This window comes from Cyanistes caeruleus, chromosome Z (genome assembly GCF_971803275.1).
Source record: "Cyanistes caeruleus chromosome Z, bCyaCae1.hap1.1, whole genome shotgun sequence".
NCBI classification, from domain to species: Eukaryota; Metazoa; Chordata; class Aves; order Passeriformes; family Paridae; genus Cyanistes; species Cyanistes caeruleus.
Window position 1 is genome coordinate 38,450,643 of NC_141732.1, and position 14,126 is coordinate 38,464,768.

Here is a 14,126-nt window from a genome sequence, read left to right on the forward strand (position 1 = left end):
CTTAATTAATTGTAAAAAACTACAGCAAGTAACTTCTGTCTGAGATTACACCACTTCTCATTTGACAAGTATTGCCATTCTAATTAATAGATTTACTTGCTAAATGTACATAAGCAGTCAAACAAGTTCTGCATGTAGTCTCTGACTTTTGTTGAGGAATTTTAATGTCAAAGTTGTTGAGTGGTTCCGGTGCTGAGGAAGAGAGATAATGTTCATATATTGATAAGAGAAACAGAGTAAAGTCAAAAATTGGAAATGACACATTTGGGATTACCATTTCTCAGGAGAAGACTAGAAATGAGACTTTAAAAGGGCTTCCTTCTATATGGATCACATCTAACCTTTCTGAAAAGGTTGTTGAAGTATTGAGATGTTTAATTCATATCCTTGGATGCTGCCTTACATCAGTTTATTTTTATGCTCAGCTCTAAAGGAGTGAAGATGTCAAGTTTCCTGAAAAGTAAGAGCTGGACTCATTAAGTAGGGTAAGTGTTGCTTTAGAAAGTTTTAAGAGTTGAACAATTTTAAGGTCACCTTTTTATTAATTAATTCTTTCACCAATGTGTTGAAGGACAGAGTTGTCTGTGAGTCACCATCTCTTTTTAAAATGTTTAGAAGTGAATAATTATAAGGTGTAAACTATCAATGCCACATTAGTTGAAATGTGTATTGGATGAGTTACAGTCCTTTTAATTTAATTTAGACCATGACTGAAAATACCCTTCACATCTCCCTACAACTGAACTTATTACATTTGCCAAAAGAATCTCTCATTATATACTGGAAAGTGTTTATTATGGACAATAACACACACAAAAAATTACCAGATTATTTTTTTAAAATGTAAACATCACTGAAGGAAATATTCAAAAATCAAAGGTTAAAACACAGTGCTCATTTCCCATAAAACAAGCATTTAATAAAGATAATGGTCTGCATTTTATTTGAAATTACAATTTATTGTACTTTATAAGTACATTTAAATAGATTTTTTTCTGAAATAATATTTCTTATAGTGGTTAAAAAACCCCAACATTACAATGCAAATGTAACAGATATTTAGGTTGTGAGAAGTCATTAACTCCTAACTCCTCTGGAGAAAGGAGTCTGGGGAGGAGGGAGTTGAGAGAAGGAGAGAAGGAGGAAGGAAATAGAAGTGAGGAGCAGTTAGAGGCAGAGTAATAAAACTTTTCTAAACATCTTATGAGTTACAAATTATGGGTAATTTTTTCTTAATTAACCATAATGCAGACAACATCTATGTATAACCAAAGATGAACAATGGAATTAATCAGTGATTTTTTCCAGATGGAAGGCTGCCCTGCAAAGCAGTACATTTTATAGTATGTAGAGGCTGAAACTCTGGAGCAGATGATGGAATCCCAGGGGCCGATCACAGAGGAGGAAGATAAAGAATTGAGAGATCTGGACAATATCAATGGAGGAGGACAAAGCAAGAAAAGACTTTGCTGTCAATTCTGTTGGTGGAATTAGCAGGGTAACAACCCTGGAAATGAAAAGTGAAGGACCCTATGAGAAGGAAAAAAAAGAATGGAGATCTGAAGGGAAGCATGCAGAAAGCAGGACCTCATTCTGTCAAGAAGGTCTCCTTAGTGACCCTGATGACAATTGCTATAGTTGAAAGCAAAAAGTGGAAATCTGGCTAAAACAGTTCAAATGAAAAGTCAGATAAGAGCCTTTTAAAATTACTTTCTTATATTTAAAATTACATCTACATTTTTCACGTTTAAAGTTACCATTTTATTCAGATAGTTTTAGATAAACCATGAAGATTCAGTGACTAGGGACTGAAGAGTGAAGATCCACTTGACAAAACTGACAATTTAGTCTTCTACATCTTACCTGTGAAATGTCGTTTATACATGGATTTTTCATCACTTCCTCTGGAATATTTTTCTCAGAATTTTGCTTGCAGCTCAGATCTATTTTTTATCCTTAGTTACATGTTTTATTTATACCTTTTTGCTATTTTTGCAAATATTCATATATTCCTTCCGTCTTGTTTCTTTGCTCTATTATATCCAAAACCAGACTTTTATGTGATATATTATATTTACTTGTAGGAGTGGAGATAGGAAAAGAAAAACAACAGAGAGTCAAAGAATACAATTTGATCTCTTTTTCTTTTCTTTAAACTTAAGTGCCTCCTTATTCCTCAGAAATAAACATGGCATGTGAAGAGAAACCTGGTTTTCAGAGCATCTAGGTGGTTGTACTAAAGGAATGGAAACAGCATATCAGGAAGTTACCACAAATCCAAGTAGACATGCACTGAGCTTAGAACCCTCTTTGTTCATTTTTGCCTTCAATTGCAGAGAGTATTTTGTGCATCATTATAAACGGAACTGCCATAATTCTATCTACATTGACACACTGCGGGATTTCCTCTATCAATGTAAAATATGAATCTTCTTTGCACTTGGCTGAGTTGTACAGTGACTGCTTTGATGACACCACATTCAGCTTTGAAGCTTTAATTTGATCAGTGGTAAGGCAGTGGTAACAAAATGCACATCTCTTCCAAAATTATCACACTTGTGGGATGTAAACAGGAATCTCCATGTCTCTTTGTTGAAGGGAGAGGTAATCCAATTTATTTTAAGGATTTAGTTCTTTTCACAGATGGGTTTTGAGGTTCTGAGGTCTTGATCAAGTATCAAACCATCAAATTATTTTGTAAAACAGTATTTTCATTTCAGAGACAGACAACCAAAAAAAACCCATATACAAATCCTGGTGCAAGACATCTGGCCATCATATATGGATCTGAAAAATGAAAAAATGCTTAAAATCATGGTATCATATAGACAAAGTCTTCACAGCTGAAAGACTACACAGACTAATGAGCTTTCTTTCTTTAAATAGAGCAAAACCACAACCCAAGTAATAATTAATGGATGTTGGAAAGCCTGGGCTGCTAGTGAAGGCAATCTGTTGTGAAGGCTATTTTCCATCTAGTACAGCAGTTCCCTGGCTTAAAGACCCAGAAGATTACAACACAGCTATGGCTGTGATAGCCTGCTAGTAGTCTGAGTTAGTCTGAGTATCAGAATGATCCCTTAAGCAGGATGGCTGTGAGTGGTTCAGACAGAGAATTACCCTGGGATACGTATTACCTGGCACACTCTTCAGCACTACTTTTGAGGGAGCATCTCAGGCATTTGCAAAGGGCAGGATTCCTGCATAGCAAGCTAAACCTGTTCAGATCAGTTCTTCACTGTTACCTCTGTGATCTGCTGCATTTCCTGTTGATCCTATTTCTAATACTGAGTTTTCCCTGCACATATCACTTTTGGAGTATTCCCGGTGACAGTCATAGAACTGACATGGTACACTCCAAACTTTCTCAGTCTTAAGCCAAAATGAAGGTATGCAGGATATATTGGTGAGGCGATGCAGGATATATTAGTGTGTTAGCTGCTCTAAGTAAAATGAAAATTTGTTTGAGATAATTTAAATGAGGTTTCTTCCCAGACGCAGGCTTCTGCAAGAGCAGCATATTTCTGTGTCTCTGATAATACAAAAATGTTTCAAGAAGGGATTAGGGAGAGTTTTTAAATGTTGAGCAATAATAAAGGAGGACAATTATCTATTTTCTTCTCTTTTCTTTCTACTCTATTAATTTCCCTTTCTTGCATATATTCATTTCAGCCAAAAGCTTTAATACATTGTCAAACCAGATGCTACATGGAGCACTCAGTGCTCAGACTGGTTTCTTCACTCCTCCCTGTTTTCTCCTCATGCAAAATTTTTTTTGTGAGGTAGGAATACTTCATTCATCCACTTCACTGGGCTTTCTAAAGCTAGACAGATGCTGTGCTGTAGAATAAAAATTGTGCTTTAGAATTGATGTAAGGAAAGTTCCCCATTTTCTTCTGTGTAACAAAGTCAGTTTATAAAGATTTGTTCATCACATACCACTAGAATAAAAAAAATTAAGATGACATACAATTAAAAAAGTCACCTGCAAACCTAAGTTTTTATTTTAAGGTCTTAAGCTAAACTGAGATATATTCAAAATCAGGAAGCTCCTGCCATTTGGTCTCAAACTGGGTGCAACCTAATTGCATTTGTTATAGTACTGAAATCATAGGAATGACATAAATCTCTTCTTTGAAAGAAATTCTTGCATCTCTCCAGCCCCTCTGCTCCAGAATATTTTTGTGCACAGTACTTCACAGATGCTTTAAGAAAGACAGTTATGCCTTTAAATGCTATGTTTCTTCCTCCTGGATGTGGGTACCTTTACCCCATAAAGGTAGTCTATTTACATAGTAAAAAGAGAGGAGTTGCAGTAACTTCCTTGAACTTTAACAAGTTCTTGGCATTATTTACTTAGTTTATATGTACAGGACTTAATATAGCAGTAGGAAAAATACTAGATAGTAATAGTAGATAAAATTTGTGTTTAAGCAAAACATGCATAGTAGGTGATGCTTGAATTATTTGAGACTCTGTTTGAAAAGTAGACAGAAGTTATGATTAAGTGAGAAGTCTATGTGATTTCCATGTAATTTTGCTTGGTCTCACAACTTTAAAAGGTTGTCATCAGCTTGATGCTCTCAAGGTGAAGTAAATTATTCTCTCTGGTGTAGAAAATTTCCATCTGAGTGATGAAAGAACTTTTTTTTTTTCTTTTTTTTTGTGAAGAAGGACAGGAACAGCAAAAAGTATCAAAAGAAAATCTAGCTTTTTTGTTACTTTTCTTAAAAGGTAAGAAAGGCAAACTGCCATTAAATAAACCTTTATGTCTCTTCTTCATGGGACCTATCCCAAATTGTGACAGAATAAAAAATTGCCTTTAAACCACAATTTCCTTCAAAAAGCAGATCAGAACCCTTATTGAAACACAAGCATTATCTTTGAAGAAATTTTGTATCTATCTATCTTAAAGTCTGTTTCCTGATGATAAAACTCTCTCTGAACAGGCTTCTCTCTAAAGACTGAAAGAAACACATCCTCAGCAGTCTTGCCATATACAACTTGTCCTGGCCTGAAGCACTTCATTCTTGAAGGATTTACAAGATGAGGGTTTTTTATTTGTGGATTAAATCCTTCCAACCATATCAAATTGAATTTGCTACTCGTTTGATTTATAAACAAGTAATATTAAACTTGTCTGATGCATGTAAACCAACTAACATTTTAAATTTTTTGTGTCTTAGGTTCTTATTCAAATATTCTTTTGCACAGTGATTTTCTTTGTCAGATGTCCTGGCTTCTCCTACCCTTGATTCTGTTGCCTTCAGTTTCCTACCAAGATGATTTTTTAATGTACTTATACATTCCAGGAGATCAACTTTTGACAACAAGGTGAAATATTTCTGTCTATAACTCACAAAATTAATATCTACTCTGCATAGTGGATAATAAAAATGAGATTTCCTACTGTAAAAACATTTAAAACCATATTCACAGCTGAGCCTTCTTCCTGGACCAGCCCACATACCACAGAATCACAGAGTCACAAAATCCGTAAGGTTGGAAGGCACCACAGCGGGTTGTCTAGCCACCACAGTGGCTCATCTTGTCCAACCTCCCTGCTTGAACATCCCAGAGCACATGGCACAAGATTGTGTCTGTACGTTTCTTGAAAACCTCCAGTCAGGGATACTCCACATCTCTGAGCAGCCTGTTCCAATGCTCAGTCATTCATACAGTAAAGTTCTTCCTCATGTTCAGGTGAAATTTCCTGTGCAACATTTGCTTGTCCTCTTTCTTGGCACTACCGAGGAGACCCTAGTTCCATCCTCTTTAAATGCTCCTTTCAGATGTCCCTTATAGACATTGCTGAGGTCCCTTCTCAGTTGTCTCTTCTCAATGATCAGGTTCAACTCCCTCAGTCTTTCCTCATAAAAAAGATCACAGAATCTGTGATGCTTCAGTCCCCTCATCATCTTTGTTGTCCTCCATTGGACCTGCTCCAGGAACCCCCACCTCTCTTGTCCTGAGGAGCCCAGAACTGTACACAGCACTCCAGATGTGCCTCACTAGGGTGGAGTAGAGGGTCAGGATCACCTCCCTTGACCTGCAGGCAGTTCTCTTCCTAATGCACCCCAGGATCCCATTGGCCTTCTTGTCCCCCAGGACACACTGCTGGCTCATGGACAGCTTGTGTCCCCCAGGACACCCAGGTCCTTCTCTACAGAGCTGCTTCCCAGCAGGTCACCCCCAGCCTCTGCTGGTGCCTGGGGTGGTTCCTCCCCAGGTGCAGGATCATGCACTTGCCTTTGTTGAATTATAAATGTTTCTTCTCTCCCCATCCCTCCAGCCTGTTGAGGTCCTTCTGAAGGGCTGCACAGCCCTCTGGGCTGTCAGGCACTGCTCCCAGCTTTGTGTCATCAGTGAACTTGCCAAGGAGGCATCTGCCCCTTCATCCAAGTCATTGATGAATACAGTAAACACTAGGACCAGTATGGAACGCTGGGAGACACCACCAGTAACAGGTCTCCAACCAGACCCTCTGCCACTGATTATGACACTCCAGGAGCTGCTATTCAGACACTGCTGCTCACCCACTTTCCAAGTTTGCCTATGAGGATGTTTGGTAAGACAGTGTCAAAAGCTTTGCTCAAGTCAAAGTAGACGATATCCACAACTCTCATCTTGTCCATCCAAGTGGTTGTTTCATTGTAGAAGGCAATCAGATTGGTCAAGATTGATTTATGTTGGTGAATCCATGCTGACTGCTTCTGATAACCGTTTTGCCGTCCATATGGATGTTGACAGCCTTCACAGTGAAGCATTCCATCCTTTCTGAAGATTTAGGAGAGGCTGTCTAACTGGTAGTCCCTTGGGTCCTTCCTGTCCTTGAAGATTGGAGTGATGTTTACTTAATTTCAGACTTCAGGAACCTTTCTGTATCATTGCAACCTTTCATAAAGGATCTCTGAGATGAGCAGCATCTCAGCACTTCTGGATGCATCCATTAGGGGCCACGGATTTTTAGGTGTCCAGTTTGCCTTGATGTTCTCTCAAGGTGACCCCAGCTCCCCCTGACAAAGGGAAAGTGTCCCTTCCAAAATTTCTTTACCCTGGTCTCCTGAGTCAAGGATTTCTGAGGGCTGATCCTGTCAGTGAAGACCTATCCAAAGTAGGTGTTCAGTAACTGCCTTCTCTGTGTCCTGTTAACAGGATCCCCTCTGTATTTAGTAGCAGATCCACATCAATACCATCATGCTAACCACTATAAAAATACAGAAACTTACATGATTAAAACTGACCTCCTTATAATAATTTGGCCAGATTAAAGCTAAGTAAGTGATAGGATTTTTCTGTGGAAGCCCTATGAGCCACTGCATGTACACAGGCTCTTACTGCTCCTAGAAGTGAAGGCTACTATTGGCTGCACACCATGATTTTACTCCATAAACATTCCTGTATATTGACAGTGGTTTTGTATCAGTCTTCTCAGATATAGTAGGACTGCTGGTTGTTTTAGGTTTTCTTGGAGGTGGGATTCTCTGGTCTCTCATCATTGTTCCTATTTCTTGTAGACATACAGCACTGTGCTTTGCAGGCCAAGGAAGAGAGGCCTCTCCACAGGTCCTTACCTCATAGATCACAAATGCAGTAATGTTATTCCACTGAAGAATTAGCAAGGGAGTATATATTTAATGCATATAACAGTGTAAATCTAAACACAGATGGGAGGTGGGACTTTCCAAAATGTTTCTCACAAACTACCAGATGATGATTAGATAGCCCAGTATCCTGTTGTCATTTGAGCAGTGGATCGGTTTTATTTAAAATACAATGGATTTAGATGAATGCTGCTTTGATTCATTCACAGGTGCTTGCACAAGCCAAAAGCAAAAGCAACTCCCCACCTGCACCCCTTCATTATGATTTTTATCATTTGAGATACTAGTTCATTTTCTTACAAAAATCTATTTTAAATTACTTTAGACAGACTCATGAGCCCAGGAGAATTGTTGTCATACAACATTTTCAATTAATTATTATCTCTACTGCTCCTCTGCAGGCTTTGCCAGTAGGGGATGGTGATTAGCCTTTGCCTGTCAGACAGACAGCACACACAACACAAACACAAACTGCTTTCCAAAGATCTGGATGTTATTTGTGCAGCCGAAAGGTTACAGTCATACACATAAACACGAAATAAGAAAACAGATGACAGGTCAAGCCAACCCTCCATAGTCGCTGAATTTCACAGAGCCTCACTCATAGCAGCCTGTGTTTACTATTCCTTCCAGTCTGCTGCAGTGCTGCTACCTCAGGAACTGAAATCTTAACCTTTACAAGTGGAACTGTAATTTCCAGTCTTTCTAAGAAGCATCCATTCCTTTCAGCTCTGCAACTCCTGGTTCACATCAGTCCTGTTAAAGGTCAGAGCAATAGTTTGCCAAGTTTGTAACTTGAATGTACAGTATAGACCGTTTAAAACCCTCACTCCTGACTATCAAAACAAAGGCAGTAAAAAGAAAACTCAAACATTTTTGAATGAAACGTAGCCAATTAATTGAAAAAATAATGTTCTGCTTCTAGACACTTGCTGAGCTGAAGAAGCTGAATTATAAGAGAAATAATTTAAAAAGAATTATCTATGACATTTACAGGATCAATTTTTTTCCTGAGTACAAGAAATGGGAATATGTAAGCAATTATTCATAGATTATTTACAAGCTTATCCTCCAATGAATCTGCATCAAAACACATGTGACCAAAGCAAAACCAGAATGGAAGAATATAAAAACATGGACATTAGGAAACCACTGTCTAAGTAAATCAAAAGACCCCAAATAATTGTGGTATTTTTTAAATTCCATTAAGGTGACCACAGAGTCACAGAGCAGAATATGTTGTAAGGGCTATCTGGAGATCATCTGCTTCAAACACCTCATTCAGACCAGCCAGATGGGCTGTGACCAGTCACATTCTGGATACCTCCATGGATGAAGAATCTCTGGGCTCCTCTTCAAGCATTTTGTCATCCTCATGGGCAAAAGCTAATGTGTGTTTAATCAGGATTTCTCTTGCAGATTTTGTCTGCTGCCTCTCCTTTTACCACTACAGGCCTTAAAGGAGAATATAATTCCATATCCTCTATATTTGCCATTATGTATCTGAAGACTGCAATGAAATTTCCCCATTGCACTTCTCTTACCCAGGCTGAACAAACCCAGCACACTGTCAGCCTCTTCTCATATGACAGGTGCCTCATCTAGGGGACCATGGTGATCTTCACTTCAGTTTTTTCAATGTCATGTTCCCCTGCACCATGGAGGTCAAAATCAGATGCAACAGTCCAAACGTGACTTCCTATTTTGAGTTTGCGATTGACACTTAGGTGCATTCTCTCTTGTTTTGCAATAGGGAAAATAGAGCTCAGCAACAAAAGAGTTCCTAAGTTAAAAAGTTCTCATCTTCTGTATTCCCATGCATATTGGCTGTAAATCATCAGGTATATATATATAATTGTCAGGTATATTGTCCAGTTGTATAGGTGCTTATACTGCAAGAATCACTTTGGTTCACACAAGTTTCTCTCAGTATTTGTGTGTGCCTAAATAAGATCTTAATTTCATGTGCTCAATGTCATTTTTTTTTCAGAAGGAAATTTTTACAAGAGCATATTTTGCTTGTAATGTCAGTACAAATCACCACTAAAAATTGCCATCTTTTGGGACATTTTGAGTTGATTCCTCTGCAAGAAGTCTGTACTTTTGCAATGTACTGTTTTGCTGTGGAGAGTGTTAATCGATATAAAAATTAAATTCATTATCAACCATACTTACTGTCATACTGGTACTCTTAAATTGCATCAGAAATTGTGTACCTTTCTTTCCCAGATGATCTGGAACCAAGCAGAAATAGAAAAGCAGAGAAAGTAATGAGTTGTTTTGGCTTTGACATACTTCTGTGCCAAGAACAGATCTAAAATTAAAAAGAAGCTGTTTTTGAGGATCATCTTTTAGATCCTTGCTTCTTGGTATCTGTAATCTGCAAGAGCTTTCTAAGTCATCTTACAAAGTCCTGTACACAGCATTAGGATGGTGCAATTCTATTATAACAAAGTAATTTCTAAATTAATTCCTTTTCCTTTTTGGACAGGTGCAGGTAGAATAGGACATTGAAAGAAAGGGATGGATGACAAGCATATTGTCATACAGGGAGAGAAAGAAGCAAACTGGGAAAGAGAGATTTCTTCTTTTTCTCACTTTTTTTTTCTCCTCAAAGTAGCCAGAGTTATCAAGTTTGCCTGCCATGGGTTTGCTTCTGATTCAGTTCTAGAATCCTTTTCCTGTCTGGACTTGAGTACATCAGACAATGTAATCCTCCTAAAACAAGGACAAACATGTTTTTTCAGAGACTAATTCTTTAATCCTTAGGAATATCTATATGAGTGGTATATTGTGCAACAATGATCCTTTCCAGCTATGGAACTTCTGTGTCATTATATGTAAAGATCTATGCACTGTAGTAAGGAATGTCTGTCAGAGCTCAGAAAGTGGCCTTTTACTTTGTGTACCATGTAAAACATCTGTGACCTTTGTGGAATAATTTTAAACCTTTAATTTTTCCTCATTTATTTGAACACATGTACTTTAGAGAAATTTAGGACAATACTTATACAGAGCAGTACCCATATTATTTTAGGTATCTATTTATTCTTAGAATTACAGATTATGCAACAAACATTAAAACAAGGAACACTGTATCTATAGGGCATAGAATTTAAAAGCAGTTTCTGCCTTTTAATTTTGTGGAGGTTTCTCAAAAAAGATCTGTCATGCAGCAGTAATATTAGAAACCATTTTTAAACAGGGAAAGTAAAGCTACAGGTATTGCATCATGAAGCCAAATTAAAGAGTACATAAAGGATAATTAACCACCTAGAGATACACTTAAATGTCTATTTGACAATTCTGATTGTGTCTGCATAGGTAATTTTGGGAATAAATGGAGATAATACATCTTAGTGTATTAGAAAGTTCTTTAGGCCTTGGCCTTCATGGTTAGGCAGCAATCTTTACAATTTTTATTTTTTTAATCCAAGGAATGTCAACTGCAATGACAAGGACCTCAAACAGTGTTACAGTTCAGCTAGATCAGATCAATTACTTTTCAGTGAAGCCAGGATAGAATTTTCAAAAGCCCCACAATTCTACTTCTAAAGTAATTTCTGAACTTGGAAGTTCAAATCCCACTGAAATGCAACACAACTCCTATTTATTTCAAGAGTATTTGAAAGTTTGCTTCTTAAGCTTCCAAAGCTCAAATCTTCAGATACCCAAGTGCCAGTGTCTCACAGGTTTCAGTGGGAGATTGCTAGTCATTCAAATGTTTTCAAGCAGAGTGATACATGTTTTTGCTGGAAATCAGATAGACTGCTTTGAAAACATACATAGATCCCAAAAAGAAAGTTCCCCAAAGCAGTGTGAAAAGATAAAGTAGGTGAAACAAACTATTCTTCTGAAAACAAGTAACTTAGCACCAGCTGCCACATTGAGAAAGAGATCGTTTTTTCTTTGTTGTAGTGCAATCTTCTCTCTTGCTCTGTGTCAGGACATCTTCAGTTACAGCTCCACAATGAATTTAGTTACACCTTTTAGGAAAAAGCAGAGCAAAGGGAAATATTTAAATCATTTACATTACCAATTGAACAGCTAAGAATCCCCTAGGTGAGGAAAGATGTAGAGTTTTTAATTAGTGGCATGGTCTGTCTGGAGTGGAGTTGATTTTCTTCACATCACCTCCTATGGTGCAAGATACTGCAAATGCAACTCTGGACTCTGAACAGCACTGATAACAGACTCTTTTCCAAGCTATTGCTAGAGTGCTTTAGAGTGCCAAGTCCTTCTCTGTTTCCCACTCTCTCTTTCTCCCTTCCAGGCAAGTAGACTGAGGGCAGACAAGAATGGTAGAGGACATAGACAGAACAGCTGATGCCATGTCATCAAAGGATATCTCATATATAACTATCATGCTCAGCAATTAAACTGAAACGATGTTTTCCAGTGGCACCTTTGCTCAGGGATTGGTTGAACAGCAGGCAGCTGGTGGTGTGTGATTGCTCCTTCATCACTTGAATTTTATCATATTTTGTTTTCTTTCTCCACTCCACCTATTAAAATGTCCTTATCTCAATCACAAGTTTTCTTATTTCTGCCCTTCTGAACCTCTCTTCTTCTGTAGGGAGTGAGCACCACCTGTGTGGGCCTGAGCTGCCTACTGGGTTTAACCCATAACAAACCAGTTCATACTTTATTCTCAATAATGCAACTTTCCAAGGGGTATGTCAGCATGCCACAGCTCACATCTTTCAAAGAGAAGTAATTTTGGAAGGTGGGGGAGATCCTGACTCTTTCTAGTTATGCAGTCATTGCACTGAAGCCCTTTAATTCTTTTTTTTTTTTTTTCCTCTTTCAGTTAGAGTGGAATATGAAGCGTCAAAAGGACATAAACAAACACTCTTGTGATAATTTCTGTGTGATTATTGAATCATAGAACCATTAAAGTCAGAAAAGACCTCTAAGATCATGAGGTCCAGCCATTAATTTAACACTGCAAGTCTGCCACCAAACTATGTACCTAAGTACCCCATCTGCTTTCCAGGGATGGCAATGCTACTGCTTCCCTGGGAAATCTGTTCAAATGTTTTACCACCCTTTCCATCTAATCCAAACCTTCCCTGGTGAAACCTGAAGCCACTTCTTCTTGTCCTGTCACTGGTTACCCAGGAGAAGAGGCCAACCCCAACCTGGCTGCACCCTCCTTTCAGGCAGCTGTAGAGAGTGATAAGGTCACTCCTGAGCCTCCTTTCCTCCCACCTAAACAGCCCCAGCTTCCTCAGGGGCTCCTCATAGGACTTGTGCTCCAGATCTTTCATCATCTTTTTTTGGTCTTTTCTGGACATGCTCCAGCCGACTAGAAGAGAATTTTTTTAATTTTACAGTAGATACTGCTCATGTGAAGTGCAAGCTTAAATTTAAAAAGTCATGCAGTCCAGGTAGGTCCTTTTAGGAAAGAACTAGTGTCAATTTCATATGAGGCATCTTTAGCTCAGTCACTCCTAGAAGTCACTGGTCACTAGTCATTCTAATCACTTTCTAGAAGCCTCCTGTTTTCTAGACATGGGTGATTAAACAGAACTAGACAAAGTAGGCAAGACCCATCACCTAAAATTAAGCATCAGAGTCTCTGTTTACCTCATCTCAATTTGATGACTCTTAGGGACGAGGATGTGTGACAGAGAAAAATCTAAAAACCAACCCATCTGGTCATCCAAGAGTGAGAATTTTATCAGACACTTGCTAAGAAGGAGAATGGAGTCCTTAAGTGCTTTTTTATTTTAACCAAGCGGTGATGCTGAAATAATAGGTTAGCCTCAGAGGTTACCTTAATAATTTTCCTATTATATAGGAAAATTATACAGGATTATAGCCTATAGTGTTCAATAAACCTTTTCCTTACCTTATGTGATTTGCTCTGATAGAGCTTGAAATCTCAGTTTTTCCTGACTAGATCATAATTAAATAAATGTGCTAAAATACCTGTGAAGTTTAACTCCAAAGCAGCTTAAAAAGAAAACAATATGAGCACTTCTAAAAGCAGATGATTTCACAGTGTATGCAAAGAAATACAAGAGTACTTTCTGTTTTCTGCAAAACAGTCCTCCTCTAAAGTACGAATCTTATTGCCTGCCACTATTAGATATATCAACTCTTTATATAAATGCTGCAACTTTTTTTGTTAAAAAATGTTTTCAATGACTTAAAATTTCAGTGCAGAGGTGGCTATTAATCTTTATTTCTGAAATAACTCTTTTAATCACAGGGGGAGATATTTCAGTTCACAAAACTCACTAGTTTTTTTTCCATATCTTTACTGTTCTTTGAAACAATGTTCTCTTCATTTAAGTGCAACAATAAAAGTGCATATTCCTCCTAAATTACTTCAGTTACCTTGTGGTGCTTCTACTGAATTCCACTGTCTCGTGTTAGCACATTTTAAAAATCTGACCAGCAAAATACCCTTGATATCTACTTTGATGTCAATATTTTTTAAATGTCCTAGCATTGAGTTAAGTAGTAAAGTGTTTTTTTAAAACAAAATTTGATCATACATTGTTTGCTCGCTTT

At 37.8% G+C, this 14,126-nt stretch overlaps 1 long non-coding RNA gene across 1 annotated transcript; it reads left to right on the forward strand.

The window, feature by feature from the left end:
• Window positions 1-8,237: 8,237 nt before the first annotated feature.
• On the forward strand, window positions 8,238-12,132 carry LOC111941771 (uncharacterized). Its single transcript, XR_002870251.2, has 2 exons — window positions 8,238-8,369; window positions 11,878-12,132. It is a non-coding gene; the product is annotated as an uncharacterized LOC111941771 (long non-coding RNA).
• Window positions 12,133-14,126: the final 1,994 nt, after the last annotated feature.